Source organism: Chiloscyllium plagiosum, unplaced genomic scaffold (genome assembly GCF_037043375.1).
Source record: "Chiloscyllium plagiosum isolate Xiang-an unplaced genomic scaffold, Cpla_swu_hap1 HiC_scaffold_27, whole genome shotgun sequence".
NCBI lineage: Eukaryota > Metazoa > Chordata > Chondrichthyes > Orectolobiformes > Hemiscylliidae > Chiloscyllium > Chiloscyllium plagiosum.
Window position 1 is genome coordinate 58745297 of NW_028270165.1, and position 18455 is coordinate 58763751.

Sequence of the window (18455 nt, forward strand, 5' to 3'; positions counted from 1 at the left end):
GAAGCTGATGTATCTTTTGGTTTCAGATTTCTTTCCCCATGTCTTCCTGCAAAAGAAACCATGAAATAAGTCACGGTCCGTACAGTCAAATGAACATAACATCGGTGACAATTCCTTAGATTGCCAGATACCTGCTGATCATTTATTATCCATGACACAGAAACCTAAAAACCCTCATTCAGCCAGATAGCATTAAGTATATAAAGAGGAAAACTTCATTTAGGTGACAATGACCTGGAACAACCTTCCCACAAAGTTGCTGGAAATGGAGCTGAATGAAGGATATGAAAATGAAATGTCAAGGCTGCTTCAGGAAAGAAAGCCAGTAAAGTTGCTGAAATACGTCCTGCTGACCTGTTAAATAAAAATGAATACAAGAAATACAGGATGTAATTTCATTACTATATTAGAAGGTGAAAAATCATAGCCATGCAGCTTGTACAACAGCGAATATCAGATATACACCATATGAAGCAATCATAAAATCCCTGCAGTGCAGAAAGAAGCCATTTGACCCATCGAGCCTACTCCGCCATTCTTTAAGATCATGGCTGATCTATCCATCATCTCAGCTCCTCTTAGCTGCATTATCCTGACTACCCTAAATTCACCTACCATCCAAAATCCCATCGAAATGTGTCTTGAATATGCCTGCTTCTGTTGCTTCCTTGGGCAAAGAATTCCATAGATTCACCACTCTCCAGGAAACGTAGTCCCTCCGCCTCTGCCTTAAACCTACCCCTAATCTTGTTACCTAGTCTAACCCACCAGCAGAAACGACGAGATAGGATAGGTCTGGGTGGCATGCTGTTCGATGGGTCAATGTGGACTTGATGGGTTGAATGGCCTCCTTCCACACTGCAGGGCTTCTATGATTTACTGCAGTTGTGTTTGCCCAGGACCTCAACTCCCAGAACCTCCCAACTTCTGCAAATTGAAAGACAAGTCCCACCCTGCCCTCTCATATGTGTGTTATCTAACCGCTTCATCACTTCCAGTGAATACAGCCCACACCTCCCATTGCTGCCGATAACCTTTACAATGCTGATGCAACAATACAATACCCGCAATACTGAAAACCGTAAGGCTTCTGATGATACCAGTTACTGATTCACCGCTCCTTCTGATGCACAGCATTGGAAGTACATTGTTGGGGGCTGAAAGAAATGAGCAGTTTAAAACAAAAACCCACCTAACCCTTCACTAGGCTTCCTGCTCAGGACACTTTACTTAAAACACTTCAACCCCACATTGCAACAAGTTCCACATTCCATCAAAATCCTGGATGTCCTCACTTCCTCAGTTGCTGTCTCTCAAATGAAAGATTTCATTGTAGCTTCTGCTCTCAGTAAGGACAAAATATCTTTGAAAGCTGCTCTGAAATTCCAGTCTTCACAACAATACTTCTGCTTTCCTTCAGTCCAAATTGTCTGTGCTGACCAGATATCCCAAATTAACATAGTCTCATTTGTCAGCACTTAGCCTATATCCCTCTCCATTCACCCTGTTACCAGATGCCATTTAAAATGCTGTAAATATACCAGCCTCCACCACGGCCTCTGGCAGCTCATTCCATGCTTGCATCACTCTCTGTGTGAGAAAGTTGTCCATAAGGTTCCTTTTAAATCTTTCCCCTCTCACCTCAAATCTATGCCCTCTAGTTTTGGACTTCCCTACTATGTGGAAATGTTTTTGGATATTCACCCTATCCATGCTCCATATGAACTTCTATAAAGTCACCCCTCAGCCTTCAATGCTCCAGGGAAAACAGCCCCGGCCTATTCAGCCTCTCCCTATAGCTCAAACCCTCCAACTCTGGCAATAGCCTTGTAAATCTTTGCCAAACCCTTTCAAAGGTTCACAACACTTTTCCTGTAGCAGGGTAACCAGAACTGAACACAGTATTCCAAAAGTGGCCTAATCAATGTCCAGTGCAGGGGCAACATGACCTCCCAACATCTGTACTGAAATGCACTGACCTATAAAGGCAAGCATACCAAACACCCCCTTCACTGTCCTGTCTACCTGCGACTCCACTTTCAAGAAACTATGAACCAGCACTCAAAGCTATCTTTATTCAACAACACTCCCCATTAACTTTGCAGATCCTGCCCTGATCTGCCTTTCCAAAATCAAAATTTCAAAATGGGGTTGAGAAACGTATCAGTCGTGATTGAATGGTGGAGTTGATCTGATGGGCTGAATGGCCTCATTTCTGCACCTATGTCATATGGTCTCTTGCTGTCCTGGACACAAAGTGTGAGAATTGGGAGCAGGAATAGGTCATTTGGTCTTTCCAGTCGGCACCAGCATTGAACAGTTCATAACTGGATATAAATATACCGGCATCTAGGTGAACAGGGTGGGATTTTTTTCACCGCAGCATCGGAGGTTGAGAGATGACCTTAGAGAGGATTATAAAATCTTCAGGGGTATCGATGAGGTGAACAGCAGGTATTCTTTCCCTGGGATGGGTGTTTCAAGGTTAGGGAGCAAACTTTGAAGATGAGAGGAGAAATATTTTAAAAAGACATGAGGGGCACCTTTTTATTTTAAGACAGAGAATGGTTCTCATGTGGTATCAATGTCCAGAGGAGGTGGTGGATGCAGGTGCAGTTACAGTGTTTAAAAGACATTTGGATAAGTACATAGAGTCATAGAGATGTACAGCATGGAAACAGACCCTTCGGTCCAACGCATCCATGCCGACCAAATATCCCAACCCAATCTAATCCCACCTGCCAGCACCCAGCCCATATCCCTCCAAACCCTTCCTATTCATATACCCATCCAAATGCCTCTTAAATGTTCCAATTGTAATAGGAAAGGTTCAAAGAATCTGGGCCAAACACTGGCAGGTGGGACTAGTTTAGTTTCAGAACACAGTCAGCATGGACTAGTTGGACTTAATGGTTTGTTTCTGTGCTGTATGACTGTAACTGTTCTATACTGGTCTTAAAACCATTTTCTTACCTCCCCCAATACCCATCACTTCTTTGTTCTTCAAAGTCAAATGAACTCAGCCTTGAATACATTCAATGACTGACCTAACTGCAGGAAGACATCCCCACTTCTGAACTCAATTCCTCTTGCTAATATACCACTTGCCTTGCTGATTGCTTGCTGCGCCTGTCTGCCAACTGGTGTAGAAGGACGCTGAGGCCCCTTTGTCCATCCACACATCATTCCTGATGAAGGGCTCATGCCCAAAACATTGACTCTCCTCCTCCTCAGTTGCTGCCTAACCTGCTGTGCTTTTCCAGCGCCGCACTTTTCAACTCTGACCTCCATCATCTCACTTTGACCACATCTCAACATATCACCATTTAAACAATACGTCTCCTCTCTGCGCTTTTCTTTTACATCAAAGGCTATAGATTGTGTCACTGCATTTGCCATGTGTTTGTAAATTGAGACAGACCTGGATCAACTTTTCCAGAGTCTGTCCCTCCGCCGCCCCCCGATTCACTCTTTCCTTTTAGTTGCTGCAAGTTAACAATTGAACCCCAGAATGAAACAAAAAATGGAAAAAGTGGTGAGAAACAGACTGTTGTACTCACAAAAGTTAGACAGAGGAAGGAAGTTACAGTCTATCGTGAAGTTCACAGAGGAAGGAACAGCAGCAGCTTCAGAGCTCATCGTCCAACCTCCACATTTCGACAATGGCCGGCTCTGGTTGGCAGGAGGACCAGTCTCCTTCCGGTCCTCCAAGGTTCTCCATTGGTCCATGGAAAGGAGCTGACGCGCAGTTTCTGCGGGCACCAAGGAATATGCGCAGTGCTTTGCTGACACTGGCGGTCATGCGCAGTATTTGCTGACACCGCGGAGCATGCTCAGTGTGCAGGAATTTGTTACAAATTTTAAAGTTAAAAATCACAAAACACCTGGTTATAGTCCAACAGACTTATTTGGAAGCACTAGCTTTCAGAGCGCTGCTCCTCCATCAGGTGGTTGTGGAGTATAAGATCGTAAGACACAGAATTTATGATCTTATACTCCACAACCGCCTGATGAAGGAGCGGCGCTCCGAAAGCTAGTGCTTCCAAACAAGCCGATTGGACTGTAACCTGGTGTTTGTGATTTTTAACTTCGTACACCCCAGTCCAACACGGGCACCTCCACATCATGACAAATTTTAAGTGTCCAAATGCGAATACGAGAGAAAAACACCAAAGCAAATTTTGTCGAAATGTTTTTCCCCTGTGCCTAGACATGTTATTCCTTTTGCATTTTGTCTGGCTGCTCAACGTTTCTGTCGTTTCCCCAGGGTAGAAGTATTGCAAAACTACAGGGTATAGGTTTAGGGTGAGGGGAAAAGATTTTAAAAGATTTGAAAGACTCGGAATATAACATTCACCCCTTACAGGGCGAAAGTGAGGACTGCAGATGCAGGAAATTAGGGTCGAGAGTGTGGAGCTGGAAAAGCACAGCAGGTCAGGCAGCATCTGAGGAGCAGGAGAATCGACGTTTTGGGCAAAACCGTTCATCAGGAAATAGCCATGGGGAACTGCAGGGCTGTAGCGTAATCGAGTGAGTCTGGGTAGGATGCTGTTGGGAAGGTCGGTGTGAATGGTCTGCAGGGATGATATGCCTTAGCCATGCTTATATTGAGAAATGGTTGCCACAAATCTGCTGTGGGACGAGTGGGTTCCAGTTCGTGGGACACTGACACCAGTCCTGGGGAAGGTGGGATTTGTGCTGTCTCTCGCTTCCCATTCTGCCCCTTGTCCATTTTCTCCCCACCCACTGCCCCCGCCCTTTCTCCCCTCTTCACACTGCACCCCGATTCTCTCCCCAACCCTCTGAACCCCAGTCATTCTCTGCTCCACAACCTCTGTCTCCTCTCCATTTCTCTCCCTTCTCCAGTGCCCCCGCCCGTCCTTTCTCGTGCCTCAGCCCTCTTTGATCTAGTGGCCGAGCAGAGGCTGATAACCAAGTTTAGAACACATGAGGATGGCCTCAGCCGAGACCCTGGGTTCACGTCACACTACAGGAGACCCAGCTACACAATACACTCTCACACACACAAGCACACTCTCTTACATACTCACACGCTCGTGCAGACCCTTTCTGATAGACATGCTCTCTCTCAGACACACAGTAATACATCCCCACACTCAAACCTACGCACACATCATCTCACATGCTTATACTCCATCTCACACACACATAGTACCCAGCATGCACACACACACACACACTCACACACAGTACCCAGCATGCACACGCACACACACGCTCTCTCTCTCATGCATGCACTCACATATAGAAGTCTTTGGGGTGAATCTGCGTTTGCAGGATTATATATTTGGAAATAGAACCCGTCTCACTCAAGATTAGGATACAGATAGACCCTACCCTCACAGCTTTCATGCGTTGTCTGATCTGAGGTGTCACCTCCTTTTATAGAACCTAAAGTTACCTGGAGAATGTGACTTTTAAAAGGTTCTGGGATATACAGATTAATGAACCGAAATCTACAACCCGTTTTAAAAGATGAAAGACTCAACAGCAATCTAGGTTTCTTCAATATATCATTTATGTTACATGACACTATAATCTTTTATTCTATATTCTGTGTCTTATGATCCTCCTCCACAGCAACTACAGGTCCAAGGAGATCTGTCCCAACTTTCCAATCTAACTTCAGAACTGACACTCCTCAGGCACGGCACCATTCACGTCAACCTGTTCCTACCCTGACACCAACGAGCCACATGCCATGGACGCAGCCAGCTCCAGAAGCCGCTGAGACTTGCTCAGTACGAAATACATTGTACATTGCTTCCAGAATTTCAAGCCGCAACGAGTTTCAAGAACATCTGCTTCTCAGTCTGTCTCCTGCTCCCAGAACACTGCTGTTTGTCCCGTCCCCAGGGACCGGGCTCTCTGCACTAGCGGATAATTGAACCATTTTGTTTCTGCTTGCAAGCTGTGCTGGTGGAAGGCAGAGCCCATTCGCTCTTCTGCTCTCTCTCACTATCACTTGGGGTAGGAGACATCATTGACACGAATACATCAAATGGCAACTTTGAACTTGTTCCAAAGGTCTGTTATCGGAGAAATGGCAAGGTGATGTGCTATCGGGACAGACAGAAATGGACACCGGAGACTCTTCCCTCAGGTAAATTGATATGAGTGCCTTCTTGTGCAGCCTGTTTGGTGTTCAGAATTTGCCTTGACACAGCAATCCTGCAGAAAGTATTTTGTTACACGGGCGTCTGTTTCTTTACCGCAGGAAATGGACAAAAAAACAGCAAGTCATGTGTTTCAACTTCACCAGTTCATTACCATCTGAGCGAAGAGGTTTCACACTTGAGATCAGAACACACCGACAGAAGAGGACGAGGCAACTCAGAGCTTCACAAGGGTGCCAGCGCAACTGTGTAAATCTGACCCTAACCACTCTCTGCACGAAAATGTTCTTCATAATGTTATTTTTACTTCCTCTCCTCAAGACTCTGCCTAATTGTTGGCGATCCTTCAGGCGTGGTACCATTTTCACTATATTGTTTTCTCTGTCTAGACGCCTCGTGTCTTGGAAAACGTCAGCTGGGCCAGATTTCAAACGTATGTTCCTCAAGGAGAGCTGTCCCAACTTTCCAATCTGCCTTAATTACTGACATTCCTCATACACGGCACAATTCACGACAACCTGCCCAGCGCTGTCTCCAATCACAGCAATTCCCCGCTTCCTGAAATTTGACTCTCAGATTGGAGCAATAACGCAGTTGGAGGATTCATTCAGACTCGGATTGTGTGGGCGAACAATCTGCAATACTTGTTCTAACTTTGAACAAGTGTTTCGCTTCGCTGTGTTCGCTGCAATGGTAGCTCAGCCCCATCCCCTACTTCTGGCAGTCTGATCTCGTTTAACGAAGATGCTTTTGTGAAAAAGTGATCTCGCACTTTTGCTCTTCTGCTGTCTCCATCACTGAATCACTTGGGTGAGAGGTGTCAGTTTCACTAAAAAGGCCCTGACCTTGCGGTTGCCTGCCACTTTAACACATCACCCTGTTCCCTGACCAACATCTCTGTCTCAGGCTTGCAGCAGTGTTCTAGCTCCAGATGAAAGAACAACACCTCATTTTCCACTTGCCGAATCGTTGTGGATCCTTTCAGGTGTGGGAGCATTTTCACAACATTATTTCCTGTTTCTAGGTCCCTCATGACTTGGAAAAGTTCGGTTCTCCGAGGAGAGCTGTTCAATTTTCCAATCTCCCTTGATTGTTGACATTCCTCAAACACCGCACCACTCACGTCAACCTGTTGAACACTATCTCCAACCATTTCACTTCCCTGTCTTCTGCCTCATTCGTACTCCAAACAGCCCAACCTCGTTTCACGAAGGCGTTTTTTGAGAAAATTAATCAGGCGGTTTTGCACAAGTCAAGTTAAAAAACGCGGGCTCGTCCGGGATTTGAACCCGGGACCTCTCCCAGCTCGGTGCAGCAAAGGGCCCAAAACGAGAATCATACGCCTCGACCAACGAGCCAGAGGGCTGAAGCGCTACTAACCCCCCACACCGCTTGCGCGACCTGAGACTTGCTCAGTATGAAATACATTTGAGATTGCTCTGAGAATTGCAAACGGCAAAGAGTTTCCCGAACAGCTGCTTCTCATTCAGTCTCCCTGCTGCTGTTTGTCCCGTCCCCAGGAACCGGGCTCTCTCCACTGGCAGATAATTCAACCATTTTGTTTCGAAACTTTTCTCTGACACCCGAGTGGCCAGTGACAAGCATTGCCCTCCTCAACATAGGATACAGAGAACAGGAGAAGACCACGCAGACCTCCACGAGTGTATCAACGCGACTGTGCACATTGGGCCAGTATATCACTGGGAAATATTTATGTCCAAGCTTTTTTTCGGCAGCAGATGAGAAGGCGAAGTGCAGAACAGAGCGCTGTTATACCGGAAAGCTGCTAAAGACGACATTGAGTGAATAGGAGAGAATGCTTTCTCAGCTGGGTTATGGTCCCAACACGCACCCGTTGTGCCAGGGGTTCCACCTCGGTTCCACTCTTCCTTCACTCACAACACCCCACACCCACCTCCCATAGTGCCAAGGCACTTTCCCCTGCAACCGCCGAATGTGTAACACCTGCCCATTTACCTGCTCCCTCCTGAATATCCAAGGGCTCAAACATACCTGCCAGGTCAAGCAGCACTTTTGCCACAACCTAGTCCGCTGCATTCGCTGCTCACAGTGTCGTTTCCCCAATGTAGCATGAAGCATAAACTGGGTGACTGCTTCGCAGAACATCCCGGTTCTGCCCGCAGAAAAAAGGCCCGCCACAGTGATGACACTTTTGTCATCAAAAAATGAAGTAAATTAGAGGAAAACTACAACACCATCAACAATATCCTTACTGGCATAAAATTCACAAAAGAGGAGAACAACAACAAAGTGCCATTTCGAGATGTCACAGTAGAGCGAACAGTCAATGGTAAATTCAAAACAGCGTCTACAGGAAAACAACACACACGAACCAAGTACTTAGCTACAGAATCAATGATCCCTACACATACAAACAAGCCTGAATCAGGACACTATTTCAACGAGGCATGACACACTGCAGGAGCCAGTAACGACGAAGACCAATAAGGAACTGTACAGCGCATTTAAGGAGAATGGGTAGGCAAAAGGTCCACTGAGAAATACTTCCCTGACCGGGAATGGAACCCGGGCCGCAGCGGTGAAAGCGCCGAATCCTAACCACTAGACCACCAGGAAGACAGCAGGGCTCTCTCACAGCTCTAATGTAAATTGCTTCCCTGCCCGGAAATCGAACCTGGGCCACAATCGTGAGAAGGCTTCCACCAATGTCATTGCTTGTATCCATTGCTCCCGATGCGGTCTCCTCTACATTGGGGAGACTGGAGACTCCTCGCAGAGTCAAGTCACAGCGCTTGAGGGAACATCTCCACGACACCCGCACCAATCAACCCCATCACCCTCTGGCCCAACATTTCAACCCCCCTCCCACTCTGCCCAGAACATGCAGGTCCTGGGCCTCCTCCATCGCCGCTCACTCCCCACCCGATGCCTGAAGGAAGAACGCCCCAACTTTCGCCTCGGATAAATTCAACCCCAGGACATCAATGTGGACTTCACCAGTTTCCTCATTTCCCCTCCCCCCACCTTACCTCAGTTCCACCCTTCCAGCTCAGCGCTGTCCTCATGACCTGTCCTACCTGCCAATCTCCCTTCTCAACTGTTCGCTCCACCCTCCTCTCTGACCTATCACCTCCATCCCCACCCCCATTCACCTATTGTACTCTTTGCTACCTTCGGCCCAGCACCCGCCAATTTATCTCGCCATCCCTGGAAGCGTCCTGCCTCTATTCCTGATGAAGGGCTTAAGCCCGAAATGTCGATTTTCCTGCTCCTCGGAAGCTGTCTGACCTGCTGTGCCTTTCCAGTACCACTCTGATCTAAACTCTGGTTTCCAGCATCTGCAGTCCCCACTTTTGCCTACCCAATAAACCCAGTGTGACGATTTCACATCAACAAACTGACACTAGCAGACACAACGTCTTCAGAAACCCTAGCCACATTACTTTACATTAAAGACATCTGGGAAATGATTTCCAGATAACTCAACCCTCTCAGCATTAAACAACGGCTAGTGAACCTTAAATACCCTATACAAACAACCCGCAAACGTATGTTATTTACAAAATACCATACAAGGAAATATATACATGAACTCTGCCGCACAGTTCTCTGTGGCAAGAAATGCTGGGATGAGATAAGGAAGATTTTTTTCAGCCAAAACGAATCGGCACTGACTGGACAGCCATTTAAAATCAACGCTGTCAGGCCAGGATGGAAGATCCAACAGGATGAACAGATTTCTTATTTCCTGAAGATTTACAAAGCTGAGACTGGGTTTTGGTGTTTGTTCCCTTTCCACTCCCAGGAGCCGCAGTGGTTGGGGAGGTGAGTTGGAAAAGTGAAATATGTCCATGAGCAGCGTGTGGGGCGATTTCAGCTTCCCCTCCTCTGACAGCGCTGTGACGTGACTCTGATGTTCTCAGGGACACTTACTGACGCGAGACAGTGAAAAGATTCCCTTTCCCGCAAATTAGGAATTCAAACCGTATGCCGGCTTCATGACAATGAGAAAGATTAATTGGGGTGTGTGAAGAAGCTGTGAGCTGCATTTCAAAGAGGTAGGTGGAGTCAGATGCGTCATCCATTGCGCCCCGGCAATGTGCGTTCCTGACGCCACCATGCTGCAGAGTTCTGACGTTAACACGGACATGCGCAGCAATGGGAACATTCACAAGAGGAACAGCCAAAGATAATCACCGTCACTGCTTCCCTTCCATTGTCCTAACTTGGTAAAGCAGTACCTTTCACTGGCAAATAAAACACATTCGTCCTCAGGTGCCTGCTTCATTTCGATCACGACTTCACGCCCCTCACTGTTCTCGTCTCATTTCCAACACTTGGCTCATAGCCTCAAAAGTAGCTCTGTGGGTATCTGCTTGTTCCACCCTGACAGGCAATGCGTTGCAGATTTCCAACCCCTCCACTGATGTGAATCTTAAAGAAGAAACCGGGGAACAGTCTTCCTTTCTTTTTGACGACATTTCTCAACTGTTGTCGGCAAGGTTCACACCTGCGTGGGGAAACCGCAATCGATCTCAAATCCATCGTATTAACCACTCGACCCACGAATAAAGAACCACACTGACAGCTTCATTTCCCAGGTCTCTGCCTGCGGAGCTGAGAAATAGTGAGTTATTGCTGGGTTTGTTTGAATACAATCACTTCACAGGTTTCGAAAGGGTTACATATCTGCACATGGCGAGTCTGGTTGTTTCATCACGAAAGATGAAATAAACTTTCAGTTAAAAGCAAAAACAGAAATTGCAGGAGCAACTCAGCAGGTCAGGCACCATCGGTGGAAAGAGAATCAGAGACAATATTTCAGAACTCTGTTTTCTCCCACAGGTACTGCCAAACCGGCTGAGTTTCTCCAGCAGCTCCTCTTTGTGTCTCTGATTCTCAGCATCCGCAGTCCTTTACGTTAGAAATTAAATCAATTCAGCCTCATGTGCAGGAATGAGAATCCTTTCAATTTCCCAAAAATTGGCAGAGATTTCAAGGCATTTGGAAAGAAAAGTAAAAGTGACATTAGGAAGAACACTTTCTTGTCCCTGTCTGACCGTGACAAGGAGGCAGATTCAAGAACACAAAAGGGAATTCGGTGGCCATGTCCAAAGTAACAATGTGGAGACTTACAGGGCGAAGGCAAGAGAATGATACGAATAGAGACTCTCATTTACTTGCTGTGTAGAACCAGCAGAGCTAATGTGGGCCTCAAATTGCGCTGTGACACGTGTTGTGATTCAGAGTGAACTCACAGTTCAATCAACGGAAGGTGGGGATTTAGAAAAGTTTATATTTATCCAATCTCCTCACGTCAACGCAACAACAAAGTGGTTTAATTATCCGCCAGTGGAGAGAACCCGGTTCCTGGAGATGGGACAAAAAGCTGGCTAAGGGATATCAATCCACATTGCTCTCTTTGCCACGAGTTCAGAGGGAGAACATTGGAGGGACAAAGGAGAGAATAACGATCTGTGTCGGAGGGTGACTAACTGTTCATGGAGACTATTCCTGGCTAACAATAAGTCGTGTGTAACAGCAGACGATGTGATAACACGGCCTCGTGTGGGTGTGGTAGGGATCAAGGGCATGGGGGAGTTCGGGTCCAAATAACATTGAACTCGATCTTGAAGACTGGAGGATTCCAAACGGAAAATGAGGCGCTGGTCTTCCATCTGGAGTGGAGCTTTGCTGGAACACTGCTGCATGCCTGAGACAGAGATGTGGGTCAGGGAACAGGGTGGCGTGTTAAAGTGACAGTCAACCAGAAGCTCATCGTTTCTGGGTGGGCTCGAACCACCAACCTTTCAGTTAACAGCCGAACGCGCTGACCAATTGCACCACAGAGACAGGCGATGACGTGGGCTGCGCCATCGCTTAGGGGAGGCTATTAGTGAATTCATAATTCAGCCTCCCGGCCTCGAATTCCAGTTGTCGTCTATCAGTTTTACTTTTCCATAATAAAGCCTGGGACATTCATTGTGGAGACACCGGGGACAGGCTGGAGACACATCCATGTCAGGAGGAACTAGCTTTCTTACTCCGGGCCGTCATCCTTCGAGCCTTTCCGTGTTTTGCCGGTTCCCGAGTTCTCTCATTGGCTCGGAGGCGAGAAGGGGTTTGAATTCCTGATGTGCAGGAACGACAATTCTTTCAATGTCTCAGATCAGGTCATGTCCCGAGAACATCAGAGTCAATCTCCCGGCCTCTTCAACAAGGGGACGGTGTCTGGACTGTCTCTACTCAGTCGGACAGTTCATCTTTCATTCTCCTCTCAATCCGCTTCCCAAAGAGTTTCTAAAGATTCACAAAGCTGGAGACTGGGATTTCTGTTTTGCTTCATGAACATTTTTCCATTTCGTAACTGACAATATTTTGCCAAAACCTCTTCCCAATTGTACGCCATGATTCATTTCCAGGGATGAGGAATTTCCATTTTGGAGAGACATTCCCAAGGTTGGGAATGTTCGCTTTGGAGCAAAGAAGGTTAACTGGAGATTTCCTGGGGCTGTTGGTCATGATGGGAGAAGAAGCGGTGGGAATGGGCAGATTAATGATCAGAAGAATCAATTGCCACTGACCAGAGTCAGTTACCAGAGGACAGGGATTGAAGTTCTTGAATGAAAAGCAGCACTTGTGCCTAATAAACATAGAGAATACTGCAGAAAGCCAACAGGTCGAGCAGCATCTGTGGAAAGGTAAACAGAGCTGACGTTGTGAGGCTGGTACTTTGTTTGTTCACAACCCGACTTTCCTGCATGGCAATCAATTCCCAGACATGAGAAAACTGGATTTTATCGAGACGGGTTTTGTGAAGTTTGAGCGATAATGCAGCCAACAGGAAGTCATTTAAAATCGCCAGTGAAGAAAGCATAGTCAGCAGGTTACCACCCTGAGCGGGGGAGCCCCAAAGGATCTCTACGCCAGCACCTTAAGTGTTCGGCGACAACTACACGCCCAAAGTTGTGGTCTAACATTTCTCATGGAATGGTTCTAACAGGAAAGGTGAGTATTGGGCTTGTCCTGTCCGCGCCATAGTCCCAACCTATTCTGTTCCCCTGGATTTGATCAGGACAGAGGAGGCTGATGGGAGATCGAACTGAACTACACACATTGCTGAGTGAAAGAACGGGTGGGAAGGATCCATTCCCATGCATAGAGAGATTAATAATCAGGGCCGAAAATAAGGAGCCACTTCAAGAAATTTGGGGTTCATTAGCAAAGCTAATGTGGAACTGTTCACAGAAAATTGTGGTGAAAGTCTCTCGAGTTATTTTGATGAGAAGTGTTGATGATGCTAATACAATCGATAGGATGAACGTAGATTGGTAAATGTATTTGGTGACAGCTCTGTTCTAGCCCTGTGAGCGAAACCTGGATCTGAAGGAATAAAAGGGACATTAACAACATCGATCTGAAATTGGATACGTGACAAGAAACAGAGCCATCATTAACAGTTGGCTTTTGAACTGGAAAGGTTTTCTCGTGAAATTAGCTTGAGGCTTGAGGTATGCAAGGTCAAGATAATTTAGGTAAAACACGGAAACGCTATCCTCATTAGCAGACAGTGAAAGGATTACAAGATGCAAATTAAACATTTTCGATAAGTGATACAGGGGACTGGGAAGATAAGTATTATAAACTGTGAACAACAAAGTTCTGGAGCACAACACTTACATTCAAAGACCGAAAACATCCAGGTCCTGATTAATCAGATCGCATTGTGGTGCTTTTCTGCAAAACATCCACTTGCAATGTCCTACAAAAGAGTGACAAAACCCATCCCTGTCAGCCGAAGATAGAAAATCCGAAGGGATGAAGTTTTGCTGATTTTCTGAAGATTCACAAAGCTAAGACTGGGTTTTGGTGATTGTTTCCTTTCCACTCCCAGGAGCCGCAGTGGTTGAGGCGTTGAGTTGGGGAAAGGAAAGTGTGCCCGTGAGCAGCGTGTGGGGCTATTTCAGCTTCCCCTCCTCTGACAGCGCTGTGACGTGACTCTGATGTTCTCAGGGACACTTACTGACGCGAGACAGTGAAAAGAGTCTCGTTCCCGCAGATCGGGAATTCAAACCGTATGCCGGCTTCAGGACAATGAGAAAGATTAATTGGGGTGTGTGAAGACACTGTGAGCTGCATTTCAAACAGGTAGGTGGAGTCAGGTGCGTCATCCATTGCGCCGCGGCCCTGTGCGTATCTCACGCCGCCATGCTGCAGAGTTCTGACGTTAACACGGACATGCGCAGCAATGGGAACCTTCACAAGGTGAACAACCAAAGATAATCACCGTCACTGATTCCCTTCCACAGGCCCAACTTTGTGAAGCAGTATCTTTCACTGGCAAAGGAAATACCCTTGTCCTCAGGTGCCTGCTTCATTTCGATCACGATTTCAAGCCCCTCACTGTTCTAATCTCATTTCCAAACACTTTGCTCATAGCCTCAAACGAAGCTCTGCGGGTATCTGCTTGTTCCACCCGAACAGGCAGTGGGTTACAGATTCCCACCAGTCCCAATGTGAGTGAAATACTTTTCCCCCTCCGCTGATTTGAATCTCAAAGAAGAAGCCGGGGAGCAAGCTCCCTTTCTTTTCGACGACATTTCTCATTTTGTACTCGGCAGGGTTCACACCTGCGTGGGGAAACCGCAATGGATTTCAAGTCCATCGCATGAACCACTCGGCCCACGAATACAGAACCACACTGACAACTTCACTTCCCCGGTCTGTCTGCCTGTGGAGCTGAGAAAGAGTGAATCATCGCAGAGTTTGTTTGAATCCAATCACTTCACAGTGATTCGAAAGGGTTAAATATCTGCACATGGCGAGTCGAGGTGTTTCATCCCAAAAGGTGAAATGAACTTTCCATGAAAAACAAAACGAGAAATTGCAGGAGGAACTCAGCAGGTCAGGCAACATCTGTGGAAAGAGAATCAGAGACAACATTTCAGAATTCTGTTTTCTCCGACAGGTACTGTCAAACCTGCTGAGTTTCTCTTTTTGTCTCGGCTTCTCCACATCCGCAGTCCCTTACGTTAGACATGAATTCAATTCAAAAACCCCTTTGTGGAGAGGATTTCCGTTTGGGGAACACTTTCCTGACCCCATTAAAAGCGTTCAGCTTCGAAGCCGAGGAAGAACAGCAAACACAGCGCCCCTGGGTGGGCTCGAACCACCAACCTTTCGGTTAACAGCCGAACGCGCTGACCAATTGCGCCACAGAGACAGGCGCTGGGGTAGGATGCACCATCTTTAGGGGAGGCTATTAGTGAATTCATAATTCAGCCTCCCCGCCTAGAATTACAATTGTTGTCTTCCGCGCAGTCTTGCGAGGAATCCCGGCTTTCTTAACTTGACTTGTGCAAAAATGCCCGATTAAACTTCTCAAAAAGAACCTTCGTTAAACGAGACTGGGCTCACTGGAGTACGAATGGGACAGCAAGTGAAATGATTGGATATAGCATTTAACAGGTTGACGTGTTTACTTCCCAAATTTTCTTCTCCCTATGCCAATTGGCACGTGGCTTGGGCAGTAATGTTATTACACACACTGGAGCAGTGGGATTTGAACCTGAGCCTCAGGGCTCTATGGGAGACTCCAGCTTCACCACACAAAAAAAAACTCTAGTAGATAGGTCCTCTTCTGTTGAATGAGAGGAAACAGCTTCCTCCTCAACATGATAGACGACCACTGTACCCTCCGTGCCCATTACAATAACTTGAGCCGCCTCCTGTTGAATGAATGAGTGGGAACCCCTCTCCGAGTTCCAAGAAGCGGGGGGCCCGGCTGGAGGCTGGATTTGCTCAAGGCTTGTATCTATTAACTTATTTAAATGGTACCTCCTGTATGGGAGTATGGTTTCCATTAAAACCGGAGGATCATGTCAGAGTGTTTGTTTATATTTAGCAGTTGTAGTTGGTAAAATACACTCCCTGGAGGAGCACCTTCTATGATGCTGGATTTCTTGCCTTCTGCCCTTCCCCCATTTGTTATCTCTCATCTCGATTTTACATTTTCACTCAAATTTAATTTCACATTAATCAGCCTTGGTATTCACTGTATATTATTAATTAATCTGTTGGATTGTTGTAAAACAAAATTAATGGTGTAATTTCATTTATGTTGTCTGAGTTTGACATTGAATGTGCAGGTGTGAATGCCAGTAAGTTGTAAAAATAAATCAAGAACTTGTGGTTTTTAAACAAAAAGACGAGTTCAATGGTATTACTGGCATTGTCTCCTTTGAGGATGATGATTATAGTCTGACCAACAAACCATTTCATGCAGTCACCCAGTTTAATTAAAGTCTTTTGGAAAATAACTCTGGCAGGCAAAGATTTATACAACCCAAAATACGGTTGGTAATCATGTATATTCTTATCTTTTAAACCGTAACAGAAGACATTGCGTGGCGGTTTGAGACTGAAACTTCGCTGGAAAGAATGTAGATTGATGAGGGAAGTCAAAATGGCAGAGTCTGGGGCCACAATCTATCAGTCTGGCTTGATTGCATGAGTGGTGGTTCTTCAAAAGCACTTCCAAGTCATGACCTCAACCAACAAGAACAAACAAGTGTGAACACAGGATTCCGACTGCAAGATATTTTTTTTTTTAGATAGATTAGATAGATTACTTTCAGTGTGGAAACAGGCCCTTCGGCCCAACAAGTCCACACCGACCCGCCGAAGCGCAACCCACCCATTCCCCTACATTTACCCCTTACCTAACACTACGGGCAATTTAGCATGGCCAATTCACCTAACCTGCACATCTTTGGACTGTGGGAGGAAACCAGAGCACCCGGAGGAAACCCACGCAGACACGGGGAGAATGTGCAAACTCCACACAGTCAGTCGCCTGAGTCGGGAATTGTAACCCGGGTCTCTGGCGCTGTGAGGCAGCAGCGCTAACCGCTGTGCCACCGTGCCGCCCACAATATCGCATTGTTTCTTTGTTATTGTCCAAAATGCTGGAACTCTCTCCTGAACATTGTTGCAGTCCACACCATATTTGTGAAGCAATTTAAGAGACTGTTCAGCACCACCTTTTCAAGGTCAGTTTGGGAAGAGTTGGCACTGCCAATGATATTCACATCTCATGAAGTAGTAAGCAAAGAGCCCACGGTGTTGGGAGGCTGTATGTTAGCATGGATAGAGGATTGGCGAACTACCACAGTTGTGGTAAGGGGCATGTGCAGCATGACAACTTGTAACTAGTGGTGTACCACAGGGATCAGCGCTGGGGCCAACATTATTTACAATATATATACGAATTACTTGGATAAGTAAAGTGAATGTACTATTGCTAAATTTGCAGAAGAGACAGTTGATGTGAAAGCATGGTGAGGATGACATTAGATATCTGGAGAGGGATATAGACAGGTTAAGCAAATGAGCGAAAGCTTGGCAGATGAGAAAATGAGGTAATGCAGTTTGTCAGGAGGTGAAGAACTGAATATTAAATGGAGAAAGCTTTAGAATAGAGGGATTTGGAATCAAATCCACGAGTCTCTTCATCCAGTTTCAGTGAGTAATAGGGAGGCAAATGGGAGGTTGGCCTTTTCAATAGAGTAGAAATGTAGGGAGGTTATAGTTAACCTATGTAAGGCATTAGTCAGGCCACAACTGAATACTGCGAACAGTTTAGGGCCGTTTACCTGAGGAAAGATATATTGGTATTGGAGGCAGTCCAGAGAAGGTTGACCATGATGATACCAGGATGGAAAAAATGTCTTATGAGGAGAACTGAATAGGTTGGGCCTGTGCTTATTAGAAGTTAGAAGAATTAGAGGTAACCTTATTGTCACGTACAAGATTCTGAGGAGACTTGACAGGCGAGACGTGGAAACGTGGGTGAGTCTGGGACCAGAGGAAGTAACCTCTAAATAGGAGATTGCATGTTTAGGACAGATAGGAATTTCTCCTGAGGGCAGTAAATCTGTGGAACTTGATACTACAGAGGGCTGTTGAGCCTGGGTTGTTACGTGCATTCAAGGCTGAGAGAGTTTTTTTTAAATCAATAAGTGAATTGAGGATTATGGGGAAATGGCAGCAAAATGGAGTAAATGTTTCCCAGAATAATCGTGATCTGAATAAATGGCAGAGTCAGCTCAATGGGCTGAATTGATTAGTAAATAGTAAATAGTAAGTAGGAAAAGGATACAACTGGCAATTACAGACCAGTCAGTGTTGGAAAGCCTAGAGATTGTAGGGAGTTGTTGGCATTTGGGAATTGTTCCTGGATTTAACATCTGGAGTTTCAAATTGATGCTGCTATGGCCCCGATGCAATTTGAAATCAATTTATGTATCTGGAATATAAACTTATCGCTGCTTTGGT

General features: G+C 46.1%; 1 non-coding gene across 1 annotated transcript; it reads right to left on the bottom strand.

The window, feature by feature from the left end:
- Positions 1 to 15268: 15268 nt before the first annotated feature.
- On the bottom strand, positions 15269 to 15342 carry trnan-guu (transfer RNA asparagine (anticodon GUU)). Its single transcript has one exon. It is a non-coding gene; the product is annotated as a tRNA-Asn (tRNA).
- Positions 15343 to 18455: the final 3113 nt, after the last annotated feature.